Source organism: Stegostoma tigrinum, chromosome 1 (assembly GCF_030684315.1).
Source record: "Stegostoma tigrinum isolate sSteTig4 chromosome 1, sSteTig4.hap1, whole genome shotgun sequence".
Lineage (NCBI taxonomy): Eukaryota > Metazoa > Chordata > Chondrichthyes > Orectolobiformes > Stegostomatidae > Stegostoma > Stegostoma tigrinum.
Genome location: NC_081354.1, coordinates 67,490,212 through 67,506,312, shown reverse-complemented (window position 1 = coordinate 67,506,312; position 16,101 = coordinate 67,490,212). Strand labels below are relative to the sequence as shown.

The 16,101-nt window shown below is 39.5% G+C and overlaps 1 protein-coding gene across 3 annotated transcripts in view; it reads left to right on the top strand.

Moving 5' to 3' along the window:
* prss12 (serine protease 12) overlaps positions 1-16,101 on the top strand; it is a 145,273-nt gene that overhangs the window by 7,344 nt on the left and 121,828 nt on the right. Inside the window, exon 1 of one of the 3 annotated variants that reach the window (XM_048544808.2) lies at positions 5,288-5,381. The exons of the other annotated variants lie outside the window; for them this stretch is intronic. The gene's annotated coding sequence lies outside the window, so the exon portion shown is untranslated. Of the gene's footprint in view, positions 1-5,287; positions 5,382-16,101 lie in introns of those variants that run through there. 3 annotated transcript variants of the gene reach the window in all.

Here is a 16,101-nt window from a genome sequence, read left to right as displayed (position 1 = left end):
CTACTGTGGATCATGATTGATGATTTAACTCAATGCCATATTCCTGCACTATTCCCGTGTCCTGTGCAATCATTCGTAACTAGAAATATTTCAATCTGTCTCTTGAACTTATTGATTGAACTTCCACAATTGTCTGGCGTAAAGAATTTTAAAGATTCACCACATTCTGAGTAAAAATATTCCTCTTTATCTCAGTCCCAAATGGCTCGTCTTTATTCTGAGACTGTGTTCCATGGTTCTAGACCCCACAGTTCAGGGAAACATTCTTCCAGCTGCTTTAAAAATGTGTATGAGTTTCCATGACATCACATCTCAATCTTTTAAACATTGGAGAATACAGGCCCAGACTCCATGATCTCTCTTACCATCTCAGGAAACAACCTGATGAATGAAAGTATACCCGTCCTTAGGGAAGGGACTATGATTTCACGTAATAATACCAGGCACTGCCTCAGTAGTGTTCTATATAACTGAAGCAAGACTTCTTTGAGACTGTACTCAAATCAACTGGCAATGAAGGCTAACACATCATTTACCTTTCATATTGCTTGGCCTACCTACATGTTAGCTTTCAGTGACTTATAAAGAACACCTAAGTCCCTTTGGACATCAACACTTTCCGATCTTTCAACATTTAGGAAAGAGCATCTTTGCTTTTTCTACCAAAGTGGTCAACCTCACACTTATCCACATTATAATTCATCTGCCATGATTTTGCCTACCCACATGCTGTGTATGTCCCCTTAATACTTCTTTGTAAACATTTCCGCATAACACATATTACCACCAAGTTTTGATTCATCTGCAAACACAGAAATATTATAATTGACTTCCACATCAAAGACATTGATATAGACTGTGAACAAATGGGGCCCAAGCAGTACCACACTAGTTAGAACCTGCCAATTTGATTTGTTTATTCCTACTTGCTACTTTCATCCATTAATCAATCCTCAATATATGCTGGTATATTATCCCCAAACCCATGCCCCTTCATTTTGTTTGCTAACCTCTTGTTAGGGATTTTATTAAAAGTTTTCTGAAAACCCAAGCACAGCATATCCACTGCTTCCCCTTACCGACTGTGCTAGTAACACCCTTCAGGTTTGTCAACCATGATTTCCCTTTCATAAGTCCATGACGATTCTATCCAGTCAGATCATTTCTACATATTCAATAATCAATTGTAATAGATTCTAATAGTTTTCCTACTGTTGATGTCAAGCTAACAGGTCTGTAATTCTCTGTTTTCTCTTTACCTCCTTTCTTAAACACTGGAGATCCAGTTATCACCTTCTAACTTATAAACACCATTTTACAATTAATAGAACTTTGAAAGATAATCACCAATACATTCACTATTCCTGTAGCCATCTCTTTCAAGACTCTAGGACAAAGGTCATTGTGTCTCAGGGATTTTGTCAACTTTCAATCCTATTTAATTATTTAATACTACATTTATTTATACTAATGCTCATTTCTTTCAGTTTCATATTCTTGCTAGACCCTTGGGTCTTAACTATTTCAGGGAGATTCATTGTGCCTTTCTCTGTGAAGACAGGCAGATAGTCATTATACAGCTTATCTGCCATTTCTTTATTTTGCTTGATAAATTCTCTTGTCTCTGTAATGGATCCAACACTTGTCTTTGCTAATCTTTCCTTTTTATGAATCTGTAGAGGATTTTACCATGCATTTTTATGATTTTTTGCTATTTTATAGCGATATTCTATTCTGTCTTTCTTTATCACTCTGTTGGGACTTCTTTGTGCGTTCAAAAATTCTCCCAATCATCAGGCTGATATTTTTTTCTCCCTGCGACTTTATAAGCATTCTCCTTTAACCTGTTAGTCATAGCTCTGTCACTTACACTAATGGGTATTTTGCCATAAAGAATGTATAATTTTTGAAAGACAAGCATTAGCTTTTTAAATACAAGCCATTGCCTGTCTACTATTAAGCCTTTGAATATATTTTCTTTTTCACCACAGCTAATTTCTACCTCATATTTTCACAACTTCCTTTGATTAAATTTTCAACTTGGATTTCAAACAGAATGATAGGTTTTCCAAACCTAATGGAAAATTGTACCATGTTATGATCACCAGATGGCATGGGATGACTATTCCATGCAGCTGAGATGTCTTATCATTCCTTAAGCCTGTTCTTACTTCAATTTGGAAATAAGGAAGCCGAAAGTAAAAATATCCAGGAGTCAGTTCCAATGAATGTGTATGACTGCCTCCCTTAGGTTCATTTTTTTACCTCCTGCTCCTTTTGACGCTGTTGACTGTTTGTCTGTGGTTCCTTCTCTTATCTTTTCCTCTAAGCGATGCTGACTGCCTGTTGTGGGGCCCTCATCTCCTTGTTCCTCTATGTAATTCTACCTGGCTGTCTTGGGGTCCTTCTCTCACCTTTGTTTTGGCTGCTGCTGACTGCCTGTCTCAGTGTCTTCAAAGTGACCTCTCAACAAAAATACTGTATACAAAGCCTTTCACAGAAACACATAAGAAAGCATCTGTAAGATTTCAGTTCTTCCTTGCCATCTCTTTAACCTGTATAATTCATTTTGTTTACACTTAAAGTACCAGGAATCTGCAGATCCACAGTTAAATTACAAAGGCATGTTAATATTATTGTAACTGGGCAATTAACATATTGAAATTGACAAACCACCTTTCTTGTGATTGCTTGTCCCCAGTTGGTACTTAATTGTGAAAGTCAGACAAACTTTCTGGCACAATGTCAATTTCCAAATTTAACTCTCCACCAATCGTTCCCAAATCAACATGCTCTTCTACTTTAAAATTCAACCCTATTTTTCTAAACCAGAAAATATGCACCTGATACTGTAAATTATCTTTAAATCATAAACAGAATGTGAAATGCAGAGAGGGAAAGAAAGATTATATTAAGTGAGAGAAATAATTAAAGGCCGATGAGCAAATAAAAAAAACTCTTTAAAGTGTTCAAACATTAATGAATTCTGCAGAAGTAAGACTCCACAATACATAATTAAATTGTCAGAGTCAAAAATCACTGTTCACTAGTGATTAAAACTCATTGCATAATAGAGACTAGCATGACAAGATGTGAAGAGCATTACACCATTGTATTGATTATCAATGTACCCAAAATAATGTTAAAGATCCTCGCAGATAGGTTGAAAGAGAAAATGAGCCACTAAATGCCACCATAGTCTTACCAGACCATGAAGCTGCTCTGTCATTCGAGAAAAAAAACTGGTGGTGGTTTAATATGGGAGTTACCACACCTCAGGCGAGGAGAGAGGTTGAGAAGGAGAGTGCGTCAGTGCAGGAGCTGAACCCACACTCTCAGAATCACTCTGCTTCACAGACCAGTTGTGCAAGCCAACTGATTCCTAAATAACTAAATTAGCTGCGCTCAATCAGAGTTTGGAAGGGTTACTGAACTAAAGAGGCCATGGAAGTAATGAGTGTGTTCAGTGAAAGAAGCATTGCATACCAACCAGAACTGTACACATGCTTTATGGATTTTGAAAAAGCTTTCAACTTGCTGAACAGTGCTAGAGGGGGTCAAAATTGACCCGATAATTGTGGACAATAATTTTAGCTCTCTACCTAGGACAGACTGCTCCAATCGTAACAATATTCATTGAACTTGAAAACATAACAAAAATGTCAGAACTTCAAGAGTTATGGATTCAAAGTGTTAACTCTGCATTTTCTCTCCACAGATGATGCCAAACCTGCTAAGTTTCTCCTGCTCTTTCTATTTTTGTTCATTTCATATCTCCAGCATCCACATTTCTTTGCTTTACTTTGCTGAACCATGTGTAATTGGACACAGGGTGAGACAAGGCTGTCTACTATCACCATTGCTTGTTAATATTTATGAAAAAACTATGATATAAGATGTACTAGACAAAGTACAGAAGTCAGTGAAATTTACACACAACTAGTGGTTAGTAGCTGGCACAGCAGAACATCTAAACATACTAATAGAACAAATGAAGTGGTGAACACTTATGAAAGGATCATTAACTCTTAAAACAAGAAAGTTATGAAGGTTGAAAGATGAATTTGTAGGAATGCAAAGTTCATGGTAAATGGTCAAACGCTGGGTCAGGTAAAAGAATAAATTCACTCCCGCTCTGGAGGACTGATTTCTCATTACAGAAAGGTGACTGGTGGTGACTTTTCCCATTTCTTATGCTTTGGGGTAGTCATTTATAAAGGACACTCAAGGTGACCTCAGCCCTTGGGAATTGAACCCATGCTGTTGGAACTACCCTGCAAACAGCAAACTGACTTCTACTGAGCCTAAGGTCCCAATTTAAATACCTGGGAAGTTTGATGAAAGTGAGACATTTTATTTAATACCTCAAAGAAGGAAAGAGAGGTCAGTGGACAGATGGGAGGGAATTCCAGAACATATGGCTGAGGCAACAGAAAGTATGGTCACTGGTAGTGGAGTGAATAAAATTGGAATTTTCACACAGCCAGAATTAAATAAGCCAAAGGAATTTCAAAACATGGTTGAGAATTTTAAAATCAAGTGAGTTATTAAACAGAGCCATGGTAGGTTAATAAGCACAGGACTTGATGAGCATTAAAACAGTTGAGTTTTGGATGACTTTGAGTTTACAAAAAATCATATGTGGGAAACCTGTCGAGAATGGAATAGTCAAATCCGGCAGTAATGAGGACACAACTGAGGGTTTCACGAGTAAATGAGCTGCAACACTTGGATACCTCACCAAGAGTCAAGGATAAATCAGAAATAGGAGGAAGCCAGCGAGAGATACTTGGATCACACAAAAGGTAGCAACGCGAAAAAAGAAGAGAATGCATTGTATTATTAACTGTAGTTTACATATGCCAAGCTACAGTCAGCTACAAACATGACATTGCAACCTTTTAAAATTCATTTTGAGTACAAAAATATGTTGAGTTGAATACAGGTAACAAGGTGTAGAGCTGGAGGAACACTGCAGGCCAAGCAGCATCAGAGGAGCAGGAAAGCTGATGTTTCGGGCCTAGACCCTTCTTCAGATTTCTGTGTTCATCCAGCTCGACAGCCTTGTTACCTCAGATTCTCCAGCAACTGCAGTTCCTACTATTTCTTGAGTTGAATACAAGCCACATTTCAAAATAAGTTATCCAATAAGTAATGTATTAACACTGGTGGACAAACACTGGTGTACTGTATATGCGTTCCAAATAAATTTTACAAGAGATGTCAATTCAAGGATTTCTTTTACAATTTGTGCCAGGTACTGGATAAAGAAACTTCATTCAATGTATAGATTCAGTCCAATTCCTTCGACAGACTGATAGAGCATGATTCATACCAATCCCTTCCAGAGACAGATATAGCAAGATTCAGATCAACTTCAAGTATGTATCAGTATAGCGTGATTTGCATGAAACATTCCTGCAACCATCTTTGCGAATCACAGCATTTGTGCCAGCTGTGAAGATTTTAAAGGTTTTTTTGGCTTTGTGCCCATTAAGTTTTATGTTGGGGCTGTTTCAAATTAACATAGTTTGACATAGTCTGGAATAAATTTGAGCTAAAATTTGAAATTGATACATTTGTTGGTTCGACACATTCCAAATCATTGTGTTTCTTTTTATGTAGTAAAATGTTAATTCTCTTCATAACAATTTGATAAAAACATTTCATATTAATATTGTGTGTGTGTGTATATATATCCGTTGTAGCTATGGTAAAGTAAATAGTACTGTGTATGGTTTCCAACAGATTAAAAACATTCAAATAAGAAAGCAAGTTATCTTTTAATCTGGAATGGAAAAAAAGAAAAAACACATGTTTAGAACTTGCATTTGTAAGTGAATATGATATTTCATTTCAGTAACAACAAAGCATGAAATGTTTTACATAACAATTTAAATGAAAAAGAATGTGTGGGAGTTTGGAGAAACTTATATTCAATACACCAGAAGAAAATAAATACATTAGTGCAATAATATGTTTCACTCCTTCTCATATATTGAAAAAGAGAACATCGAGCATTAGGCTGGGATAGACGTAAGAGCAAAACAATTGCAAGTGTTTCTCAAATTCAAAAGTTCAATATGAATATTCTGAAAAAAGAAACACAGCCCCTCAATGCATTCAATAAGAAAATCAGAAAAATGTTTTGCATGTTTTGTTTTTTCATTGACACTTTTACGTTTAAAAAATTACTTAAAGGATGTTTAGTTTATCATTGTTGATGCCTGTGAAATATTAACTATTGCTGCTTAAAACAACCTGGCAATCTTAATACTATAGTGAAGTCAAAATCAAAAATTGCCTTGTAGTATTGAAACTTATAAAAGATATTCTTGAAAATTTGTATTACCCATATTTTAAAGTGAAAGGCATGTGTGATATTTTTGTACAAATGCATTTGTAGCGAGAAAGGCCAGTTGAGATAACAGGTTAAATAGTTACTTTTTAAGTACAGAGATCTGAAATTGAGTCTAGCCTAAATTAATACAATGAAAGTCTCCCCTGCTTACTGGCTTAAAGGATAAGTACTGAACTTAGTTTGAGAAGTCTCCATTTAGTCCCAGCAAATCCTTGTGTATTCAATAATGTTGTCAACTATCCAGCGCAATTGACTTGGAATTGATAATTTCAGACAGACCATAGTTGCAATTGCCGCAGAGAAATTAGGTATCATATTAATGTATCTGGAAAAATGTGGGCCCTGAAATATAATGGAAAAAGTGGCTACATGTTTGTTATGAACAGGTGAGCAAGATTAAATTGAACTATTTCATTTTTTCATGTCTTGTATGCAAAGGTTTACTATTCTGTATTGAACAAGTTGTGACATGTTTTCCCCAAACCCTCTGCTTTGAGTCTAATTTTTTTTTAACTAACCTACAACAAACTCTCTGTAGGTTTAAATAAAAATCATGGCTTATTCATGCATTCAAACCTGGGGGTGATTGTCACAATACACACACACACACAAGCATTTAAGGAAGAAAACGGAGTTTACAATGAAGAAGTGACTTAAAAAGGAAAACTATGGATATTTATTCACAAGATTGTCAGTTTTAGTCATTTAGTATGCAGCTAGATTCCATGAGCCAAGACAGGAGTAACAGGAATAATTTTAAACTTACAAGGGCACAGCAAATGACATTGGCATACAGACACTTGAAACAATCTTCAAGTGACGACAGTCTTCTGCAAAAAGAATATGTTTCTAGGAAGCTTAAACTTGGAGCAGGCTTCAGAGGCTGGAGTCCTACTTTTTGTTGATGCTCATGTTGACTAAACTCTCTTGAATGATACAAAGCAGACTGAAGCAAGTCTTCAGAAATGTATACGTAAAACTTCTCGAAGACCAGAGGAGTTTTTGTCATGTGATGACTATTCAGGAGTCACCTTTAGGGATAAGCGAGCCTATTATTACCTCCACATGTGTAGTAGGTACAGTATAGAGGTGGTGATGTGCCGGTAATATCACTAGATGAGTAAAGCAGAACTCACTACGATAATATCTTCAAGGCATGGAATAAAATCATACTTGGCAGACTTTAATTGAATTCAATTTACTTTTAAAAAGAGATAGCATAATGGTGACCATGTAATCACTGTTGATCATGATGGAAATCGTCTGGTTCACTAATAGCCTTTAGGGAAGGAAATCTGCCGTCCTTACTTGATCTACCCTATATGTGATTCCTTTGCTTTTAACTACCCTCTAGGCATTTTCTGATAGGTGTTAATGGGTTGCCCACATTCTTTGAATGAATAAAAGGAAGGGTTCAATGTTTGTGGTCAAAATCCACAGTTTATGGTTGGGATAGATGCGTCACTATTTCCTGTGCAGATATAATGAAGTATAATAGCTCCTGTTGTTACCAGCCTCTCAAGGAGAAACATAACATCTATTGTTATTTTGAGCTTGCTGATAGCAATATCCGCAAAATGCAAAGGTATGAGATTCCCGGGAATGGTATCTAAGGTGTACCTGGGTTGGAAATTTCCAGAATGGTAGTTAACTTGCATCATGTCATCAGTGATCATCATGTTTTGGTTCAGCAATATTCATTTTAAAAGTAAGCGAGAATGTCTGCCTTTTAAGCAATTTATAATATCTTTCTTGCCTTGTCAATCATAGAATCCCTACAATGTGGAAGCAGGCCATTCAGCTAATTGAGTCCACAACAACTCACTGAAGAGAATCCTGCCCAGACCAACAACCCTATCCTATCCCTTTCTTCCCATGGCTAATCCACCTAACCTGCACATCCCTGAACACTATGGGGCAAATCAGCATTGCCGATCCACCTAACCTGCACATCTTTGCACCGTGGGGGGAAACCAGAGTACCTGGTAGAAACCCAAACAGACCTGGGGAGAATGTGCGAACTCCACACGTCTGAGGTTTGAATCGAACAAGAGTCCCTGGTGCTGTGAGGCTAACCACTGAGCCACAATGTCATGCATAATAGTATTCTAATTCATACATAGAAATTCATGACATTGAGCAATGAATACCACAAACTACGAAACTCTTCGTCAAAAAGTGTAGATGCTTGCGTTGTGGAAACATATTCAAATATTTTTGTATATAGTTCCTGATACTCAAATACTTTTAAGTTATTTTCAAAACAGAAGATGATTTATATAGCCCAAGATTTTGCTGAAGCAAGGCTTTTACTGGCATCTGCTGTTTGTTAGACTTGCCTCTGCTCACTTTAGTCTAACATATTTTTGCCTATCAAATTGGTGAAAATGTGAGGTGATAGTGGTGTAGCGAGGAAAGCAGAACATCTGGAATGTGAGTGAGCAGGACAAGCAACAGAACATTAACCATTCATGTTTGAGGTGGGAAATAATCCAAGAAAGGACTGAGATGACCATGCACATTAGATTGAATGATTCAATATCAGAAAAAAAGAGGTATTAAAAAACCTGATAAAGAAAGATGAAAAATTGACAGGATGGAAAAGTAAGAAGAGTCTCCTTTTTAAGTCTGAGATTTTTAAAATCTCCCACAAAAATTAATACCTGAAGGAATGCGACTCCACATTTTTAATATTAATTTTCGGAGACAGATAGGTTTATTGGCAGGGATTAAACTGAACATATTAAAAAACAACTTTGTGCATTTGGTACGATAAGACTTCACTTTCTGCCTGGAATTAGTTCGTTTCTGCCTTGAAAATACTGCAGCTTCCTGACATTCAATACATTTCTAGGTGAGGAAGATAATGAGGTGCTGTTTTTTTTTCATAAAACTCATGACTGAACAGCACAATTCAGATATTGACTTTCAGATATTGACATTTAAATGTGCAGCCTAAAATTGTTATTTAGTCATATAGAATGTTGAGCAGCTTTAGCCTCACTGTTAGTTTGAAACCAAAATTTGGCCCAATCGTTATGAATTTTCCAAAAAGAAAATTTGTTTATTAATTTGACTATTTGATTTTACTCATGTCATCAACATCAATTATGGTAATTTCCCTGCAAACTTGTGGTAAAAGCCGAAGGTCTCCTCACATTGAGTAAATATAACAAATTACTTTAAGTCCTATGGACCAATGAAATAGTCAGAGTGTGCCAAACATATTATCTATTGGCTACTATTTGTTAATCTTAGAAAGCAGTAGAAACTAGCTGTATTGTAAAGTCCAGACTGTGCTGTGAGGGTAGATAAAGCAACATGTGCAGTTTACAGGGCTGGCTTGCTTTTTAAATCACAGCAAGCTACTCGAGGGTATGGCTTGAGGGGGTGCTTTGCACAATATGCATGGCTGACCATGGCTCTCACTCTTACCACCATATTTGAAAGACAATTAACCTGTTTGGCCACATTGTGAATGTACCATTAGTGCCATCAAGTCCTGGAGTGGGATTTGAAACCAGAGACAATGGAACAGGAAAAAAGATAGAAGTTGCTGGAAAAGCTTAGCAGGTCTGGCAGCCTCTGTGAAGCGAAATCAGAGTTAACATTTCGGGCCCAGTGACCCTTCCTCAGAACTGATGGAACAAACTCTGGGAAACCACCCACTGCAACACAAGAGCTTTGCACAACGTCAGAGGAAAGTTTGAAGTGTTAGTGCTCGGTAGTTGATCCTTGTGACATTTGATTCCATACTAGCTGTCTTAAGTCTGAAGATTCAAGCTTCATTGCTGGATTTATACTGGTAGGATAAGAACTTCTCCTTTGGTTACAAACTGGGCAGAACCTGTATTAGCTTCAGAAGTTTGAATGCTCAGTTTTCTGTTCAAACCTGTTCACATGTTGCGAAATTGATGCATTCCATGAACTGCCACAACTGGCTGGTGTTTCAAAATGTGACATAGATAAGAAATGTTTATTAATTTTTATTTTGATATGCCTAAGCACGGAACTTTACACAGTTTTATTAGTTCAGCAGTAAGTGGATTTAATTTAAAAATCAACTTTTTTAATCCCTTTTAATTCACCACCTGTGTGTAACCCACTTTAATCATTGAAAATCATATTATTTTAATAAAAGAGCTATTTATTAGATATTTTGGTGTAAAAAAGTCATTTCCATTCCTTAAATATATAAAAAATTAAAAGTCCACTTGTGTATGAAGAAGAAGCTCAATTTTAAGAATGTTTTCAGATACCTAGAAATGAGTGCATTTAGCATAAACTTGTCTCGATGATTAGTTTGAACAGCATTGTGAGCTATGGCTAGGTTTTTGGGCGGGACTAGCCTTTGACACACTATATTTTAAAATAGTAAAAAAGATCCTTTGTATTGGATGCAATTTGAGCTAAACGTTTTTGTGAAAATAACAATTAGGATTTGCAATATACTGCATTACAGGATGGTGGATATGGGAAATTGGATTTAAAGCTGATGGAGAAACAAATATGAAGTTATGGCAAAAGAGTCTGGGAGTGGGATGATCTGAATGGCTCTGCAGAAGGAATCAGTATGAATTCAATGGGCTGAATGACTTTGTTCTGATGTGCCTCATTGCCAATGGTTATCTTGGCTCAGATGATGGAACTATTCCCTCTGAGCTTGATTTAAGTTCCATCTCAAAATATGTGCCCAGCAATCTACTGAGGACACACTCAGCTTTGAGGAGATATTAAGCCAAAGCCCGAGCTGTCCTATCAGAGGGACATGAAACATTCTACAATGCCAGTTTGAAAAAGAGCCGGCCAAAATTTATCAGGCCAGGCAGCACCAGAGGAGCAAGAAAACTGATGTTTCGGGTCTGAACTCTTCTTCTGAAGAAGGGTCCAGACTCGAAACGTCAGCTTTCCTGCTTCTCTGATGCTGCCTGGCCTGCTGTGTTCATCCAGCTCCACACCTTGTTATCTCAGACGCCAGCATCAGCAGTTCCTACTATCTCTGGCCAAAATTTATCCCTTGGTTTACAGCTCAGATGGCGATCAATGGCTTGTGAGTCCAGTTGGGATTGGCCCAACATGGAAGTGAGTGAGATTACATGTAGAAATCCCCAGCATGGAGCACCTGCAGGCTATGGCAGGACAGTAATGCTTAACTTTACTTTTTTATTTTCCGAATCTATACTATGAAGAACTGTAAAATAGAACTTTCAGGCTTTTAAAAATTTATTTCTCTATTTTTGTACCTAATCTATTCTAGTACCTAAGATTTGTGACTGGTACTTTGTTCCTAAAATGGTACCGTGTGTTGTACACTTGACATTGTACACTTTTCACTGTATTCCTTTTGTACTTGAGTACACATGACAATAAAGCCTAATTCTAATTCTAATATCACAAAAACATATCATCAAAAATAAATAACAAAGTATCATTATCACATTACTGGTTGTGGGACCTCACTATGCCCAAATTGGCACGCCGTATATCCAACATTGCAAAAGTGATAAAAGATTGATTTTGAGACAGTAGGAACTGCCGATGCTGGAAGCTGAGATAACAAAGTGTAGAGCTGGATGAACACAGTGGGCCAAGCAGCATCTGAGGGGCAGGAAAGCTGATGTTTTGAGTCCAGACCCTTCTTCAGAAAAAAAATTTTTCTCCGTTTCTGGCTAAGTCCAAGTTGTGCTGAAATTTTTGGAGGGTTTTTCACTCTGAAACCTAGCATGTTAGCTTACTTTGTCTCACTAATGTCGCTGCATTATCTACCTACCCTGCCTCTGTTGCACCTCTCACATATGATTTCCACCCCATGTCACCATGCAGCAACTCAACTCAGTGGAATTTTGTCCAAACAACAACAACAACATGTATGCCATCTTCAAAAGCCCATTGTGCACTTGGATGAGGACTGGCATTCCAAAATCACCCTGCTAGTAGATGTGCAGAATCAGAACATGATGAGGAAGGGAAAGATGGGGTGTTGTAGAGGAGAAATATTGCCTTCCCAGAGGACTATCAGAGGCTGTGCCATCAGGCACTGTCAATCTGGTCTGAAGTTGCCATCTATTCGTTGCCATCTCCAGGTGTAGAGGAATGGCCAAAAATGCAGGAAAAGAGGTCAATGACATTTTCCATTCTGCCAGGGTTAATGTCGTACTCCAACTCATGGTCTTATCTCTGCTGCTGCACCCACCTCCCACCAAGCGTCATGCTCTTCCACTATCACTATTGCATACACCACTTTCCTTCACTCACTGTTGCCTCCCCACTTCTTCAAACTCCTCCATCACTAATACAGCATGTCCTCTGTGCTACCTCCTCAGGCCTTTGGAACACCTCACCACCTTTACCCACCTATACCAGTGCCAACAGCTGAGCCATCCATGGTAGTCTCGGCCAAATGACGTATTTTGCTTGTTACACGAGAAGACAGCCCATAAAAGAGTAGAGGGGATGCATATGGGAAAAGAATGCCACAAATCCATGTTCCACATGGAGATAATCCAGGCCCTTTCAGGAAAAGACTGGGAGTGCTCATGTGGGAATGCATCCATGTCCGGTAAAACTGAGTAAGGACAACTCATTATTCCACTCAGACTCACAGTGACTTCTCTGTCACTATCAATCATTATGCATGTACCTAGCCACTGGCAAAGATGCCGTTTGTCTCTTTTTTTTCTTGCAAGTTCCACTAACCTTCCCATGACCTCTGCAGAGAAATGGCCAGCCTCACCAGAAGCCCCATCTTCAACCTCCGAGAACAACAGTATGGAAGCCTCAGAGGACGCACTAGCAAGGCTGCCTCTTGTACCTTCCCACCAGCCCAGACACTGGGTATGGGTACACAATCTGGTGAGCACTTCACAGTGACAGCTCTACAACTGATCATGGAAGAAACACTCCAGGCCGCTGGCACTAGCAGGACTTTATATCCTGAGCTTGATGGGGATCTGGAATCCACTCACTGGAAGGATGATTAAGTTGGGAACCCTCACAGCATTTTAAAAATACTTGAATGAACACTTGAATATACTGAAATCCTGGGCATGGCCACCTGCTGGAAAATGGGCCTGATGTAGATTTAGAGTAGTTTTTTATCAATGGGTCAAAGGACCTCTTTTGTACTGCATAATTCTGCTAGAGACTAGGCACATGGACAGCCACAGGCAGTAAAACCCAGTGCATCCTGAGATTATCTCATTACCCCCATGGACGAGTTGGGGTCTGCCATGGAAAGCCAGGACCAGCACTCTAGGATCTGCTGGAGAGGCACATATACTTGCACTCCATCTCCCAAGTGTTGAAGGCATGGTGACAGGTAGACAGGGAACCTGGCAACACACTCCTGGTACTCTTTCCTAACAAGAAACCAGGGTGACATCATGAGGAACCCACCCGGAGTTAGAAGCCACGCACGGGCCCCTTCCCACTCAGAGCACTGTAGAGGTGACCAGGCCCTTCAGTTCCTCTTTGCCTGTCACCCCCTTCCAGCCCTTGTAATTTCGACTCGAGGAGGGTCAAGATGTGACCTTTTGCATGTCTGGCCTGTCCAGGCACGAGTGTCCCTGGGGTTGCTCCAATAAACCTCGAAGGCCGTGGGCTTGACTTCTAAGCAGGCTCCCTCCAACCCAGCTGCAGAACCGGAGAATATACTGAGAAGGAGAGAGAGGAAGAAAAAGAAGAAACCCCATTGAGGTCACTTTAGTGACATGGGTGAGAAAAGGCTTATATTTCACTAATACCTTCTGCATAAATGTTCTTGGTGTTAACTGTCATGTGGTTGTGAATATCTCTGTTGGTCGCAACTTAGTACTTTTTGTCAACATTTTATAACCAGAGATGAAGTTCCATGGATGGAGGTCTGTGCTGTTAGCTTATTGCACCATGTGGAAGGAGGAAGAACAATGTTTACACATGACATTTGGACATGGTGACATTGTAGCCTATTTTTGTTCAACATCCCTAATGTTTGGTTCCCTCTGTGCACCAAGGTATAAATGTCAAAGAGTGGCTGTGTCAGAGAGGTTCATCACACAGCGGGGGTCAATGCTGCATGATAACCAAGGAGTAGGCAGCCAGAATGCCAGATGTTGCATGGCCCCATGATCAATGTTCTTTCCCTTTCCCTTTGATCTGTGTTTGTTGCAGTTCCTCTCTCGTAAGCTGAGTTTCTAATTCACACACTCTAAGAGCCAATACTTTCTAACCTTCTTCACAAAGCCCCTTGTTTATGAGGTGACCTTGTCAGATCTAGTAACTTATTGACCCCTCCCTCAGTCTGCACACACCTCACCCCCTCACTTTGTTCTTCTGACTTGAACTTCCCACCTTCTGCTTTATCATGACATTGCAAATTCTACGGGACCCTTCACAATTGTACTGTGCTCTTTCCCAGAGGCTTCAGCTCCCTTTGTCCTGAAGTCTAACCTACTGACCTCTAGTCCTGTGTTAACAGACATATGCCCCCACCCCCAACCCCAACTGCACCAACATCCCTCCTTATCCTCCGCAGGCACACACAGTGGATTGACAATGGCCTATGCCCTTGACCAAAATGACTGGACAACCCTGGGCACAACATGGGTTGATACCTAAGTGGTTCATCTCCCTGGCTGTGCTGACCTTAACCCCCTGGACGTGCTGCCACAGAGCCAATAGGCTGACTGTGGATCAGTCCCTGGACTGCACAGGCACAGGCCTCCTGACTTCTAAAATTCTGAGTGTGACCAATTTCATGGATTGCTATAGGAGGATATCCTTGACTTCATGAGCCAGCACTGCCTGACTGACAGGTGCCTCCATATTGACTTCATAGAGTATCCCTTGGAGTTGGATACTTACTGTGGACTTGCTGCACAAAGATTGTGTTTGTCATGTAAGCTGCTTGCAAATGAAGTAGGTCAGAGATGATGCAAGACATTGCCCTCTACACTGATGATTGCTGACCAGCAAGGTATGCTATCTATTTCTATGAGTGTGCTAATTGATAAGGCTAGACAAGGCAAGGAAATGCAAGGCAAGGAAATGCAAGACAGAGATGTTATAATCACTCAGCTAAGCACGAAGTGAGTGAATGCTCAGAGACCAAGTGAGCAGCCCTAAGATGCAACTCGGTCCAAAGTGGGAACTGGGTGCCTGCCTCTGTGCACAAACTGTTCCTGTGGTAACAATGGTAGTTGCTGGAGCCCCTACGATGCAAGCCTATGCTTCCAAAATACACTACCAGTGCATAGTGGAAGTGTTATGATGCGTTGGCAGATGTTGGATGCCACTGTCTGTGCATATAGGGTGAATGTGGCCAGTGCCCATGTGGTGTCCCTACATTGGTGCCCAATGTCTAACATGGAGATTGTTCAGAGTGAAAATGTGCCTTCACTAGGGTTTGCACTCTGGTATGCTTGTCGAATTTTCCTGACATCGAATTTGTTTCGTGAGTTTGGTTAGATGAGAGTCTGAGTATTAATGAGGCAAGTTGTGGCATTACGGAGTGGTTAACAACGGTTAATCACCAACTGACATCTCACCAGTGCCAAATGAGAATCTCACAATGATATTTGTGAAAAGCAGACAACATGGAGCAAGATGAGCTGGACATCGAGGTGGGCCATCCTGCACTTGTTGCCTGATATTGCCTCAAATCACACCATGCCCATATTGCACACAGCCCCATAAGACAGTGCCCTGCATTTTTAAAATGTTTCTTTAGTTGTAATGCAACAATAATAGCATGAATGATTCAA